This window comes from Moschus berezovskii, chromosome 20 (genome assembly GCF_049115385.1).
Source record: "Moschus berezovskii isolate FMDL1 chromosome 20, NW_MosBer_1.0, whole genome shotgun sequence".
In the NCBI taxonomy this organism is placed as follows: domain Eukaryota; kingdom Metazoa; phylum Chordata; class Mammalia; order Artiodactyla; family Moschidae; genus Moschus; species Moschus berezovskii.
This window is the reverse complement of record NC_142479.1, coordinates 45218404-45221380: the sequence shown is the minus strand read 5'-3', so window position 1 is coordinate 45221380 and position 2977 is coordinate 45218404. Positions and strand designations below refer to the sequence as shown.

General features: G+C 49.3%; 1 long non-coding RNA gene across 1 annotated transcript; it reads left to right on the top strand.

Annotated features, from left to right (window-relative positions):
* The first annotated feature begins 325 nt into the window (after positions 1-325).
* LOC129544177 (uncharacterized) lies at positions 326-1440 on the top strand. The gene is made up of 2 exons (XR_008683409.2): positions 326-509; positions 969-1440. It is a non-coding gene; the product is annotated as an uncharacterized LOC129544177 (long non-coding RNA).
* The last annotated feature ends 1537 nt before the right edge of the window (positions 1441-2977 follow it).

The following is a 2977-nucleotide window of genomic DNA, read 5'->3' as shown; positions in this document are numbered from 1 at the left end:
ACAGGAGGTGAGTGTCAGTGGTGCACTGTAGACCGGAAGCAAGGCCGGCTGGCTGTCCAGGCAGGTGGACAGGTACGTGAGGGTCACCGGGAGAGAGAAGAGGCTGCGGCACTCTTGGAAGGATGCGATGGCAGCGGTTATAAGCGGCTTTTTGAATAGCCTCGTCACCAAGCCTCTCGGCCCCTTAAGGGGAGCTCAGGCCGAAGCCTGGAGATGTCCGAGCGCGCGCCCCGGAGGCGCGGGGTCGCCCCCTGCCTTCAGCGCTGCAGCCTGGCCGGGAGCGCGCGGGCAGGTGGTCGCGAGCCGAGGGGCAGAGGCCCGGTGATCGGCGGTGCGCCTGCGTGGCGAGGCCCTGCCCGCATTTCCCAGGACCGCCCATGCTCCAGGCCTCGCTTAGCATCCCAGAATCCCCTTCAAGCCGGAAGCGGGGCTTCCGCCCGGGACTATTGCGGCTCCCGCTCTCGCGGTCCAGGGAGGGCGGCTCTGGTCCGAGCTCCCACCTGCAGGAGGTGAGCTTGGCCTCTGGTAGTTCCCTCCCCTCAGTCTGATGGCGGCGTACTGGGACAGGCGAAGGTTACCCGCCACTGGATGAACTGCAGCGCCCGGGGCGGGCGGAAGGTGGGCTTCAGGCAGAGAAGCGTTCTCAGAGCGGGAGGTGGGGACTCGGTGCTGAGGAGCCACCTCCCTGTGGGAGATAATTGAGAGGTGCAGGATATAGAAGAATGAACTGTAATATGAAGAGGTAAAAACCAAATCTGATGGTCCAGGCAGTCACTGACTACATGGCTCTGAAACGTGGGAAAGATCTGGATGAGAGACCAGAATTGGTGGAGGGAGGGGGGAGTGCATCATTTGCTGGGCAATTCTCATATAAAGATTTGAATTTAAAAGACTCCGGGGGGTGGGGGGAGACAACAAACTTTCAGTGCTGTAATTTCATCAAGTGCTGACCAGTACTTTGCCAACAGGGGTCCGTCTAGTCAAAGCTATGGTTTTTCCAGTAGTCATGTATGAATGTGAGAGTTGGTCTATAAAGAAAACTGAGTGCTGAAGAATTGATGCTTTTGAACTATGGTGTTGGAGAAGACTCTTGACAGTAACTTGGACTGCAAGGAGATCCAACCAGTCCCTAAAGGAAATCAGTCCTGAATAGTCATTGGAAGGACTGATGCTGAAGCTGAAACTCCAATACCTTGGCCACCTGACGCGAAGAACTGACTCATTTGAAAAGATCCTGATGCTGGGAAAGATTGAAGGCAGGAGGAGAAGGGGACGACAGAGGATGAGATGGTTGGATGGTATCACCAACTCAATGGAAGTTGGTGATGGACTGGGAAGCCTGGCGTGCTGCAGTCCATGGGGTTGCAGACTCAGAGACGACTGAGCGACTGAACTGAATCTCATCAAAATAACGTAATTTTATAAAACTGTAGGTACATACTTTTTGTATTCTGAGTTTTAACATTACTTTAAAGAAAGAACTCAACCAAGTGCTGGAGCCAAAGGTTCCAATCCTTATTCTCTCACTGGGTGTATGTGATCTGGGTGGGCTTCACCTTCCCTGTCCACACAAAGGACTCAGTCCTGCTGACAAGCTTACACACACATTATACATATCACTGTAGTGCACATGCTTGCCATTTTTAATGGCTACTGTGTTCTAAAGGGGTAGTAATTATAGTGAAATACAGAGCTATGAGGAGAGTAACAGAAATAAAGGGGTGAAAGTACATTTACAGGCGCATGCAAGTGAATTCATACCAGAAGATAAAAATCAAAGAATGAAACTTAATGGCATTAAGTTTTAAAGACCAAATAAAAGTTTAGCAAGAAAAACTAGTACTTTGTATGAAATAGATCCTCAGAACTCTGATTTAGATCAGAAACCTGCTTTAACGTGATGGGGAGTGTGATGAGCTCAACACAGTAAATCAAGACACGTCATGGTCAGACCACCACATAGTTGGTATCATTCACTCAGTTGCTCTCAACTGCTCTCTACTTTGGAGAAGGCAATGGCACCCCACTCCAGTGTTCTCGCCTGGAGAATCCCAGGGATGGGGGAGCCTGGTGGGCTGCTGTCTATGGAGTCGCACAGAGTCGGACACAACTGAAGTGACTTAGCAGCAGCACCAGCAGCTGTACTTAATACGCTTGCCAGGTTAACTGAAAAGCTCCATCCCTCTGAAAACATTGCTCATGGCCTTGGCACAAGACCTCTTGTGGTTAAGTGTGTGGTTTTCCAGGTACATATAACCCTTGTATTCCCTCCAGTTTAGTTTGCTCAAAAGGACTTATTTGCTCCCCAAATCATGTCTGGATATGTAATTATATCTCCCCATTACAGAATTAGATATCATGTAACTAGTGAAGGGCAGAGTTGCCTTTACTGCAGACTCTTCCAGTGGTTGGAAGGACTCAGCCCACTTGCTAGGTATGCCCAGTAGCAGAGAGCATGCCCACTGCCCAGATCTGGTTTCTAAACTGCTGCCTATAAAAAAGAGCCAGGGATTCCTGGAGAAAGGGCTCATCCCATACCTGGGGTATTGAGAGTGCGAGGTGAACCAGAGATAGCTTTGTGAAAAGGCCATTAAGTGCCCAAAGTTGGAGAGGAATGACACAGGACAAAAAGGCTACCTGAAGGTTTCTAACTGGTGAAGTCTGGGATAATCAGAGAATCTGAAACAGTGATCCTAACTGTGCAGCACTGAATCATATATCATCACTGCTGGTGAATCCTGACTCGAAAAATCAGTAATTTAAGCAAAGACTTGAGCATGATCCTGCCTCTAGTGGAGTCCCAGCTGATGAAGGAAAGCTCTTCCTTACAGAGTACCAGTCAATAAATGTAGGAAGAAGGACAGAATTAAAAACTTTCAGCAAATTTTGCTGAAATAATTGATTCTGGCAAGGATCATCATCATTGGATCCCCAAAACCGCCAAGGAAAAGGTTGCTGGTAAATGGGCTACCTACAC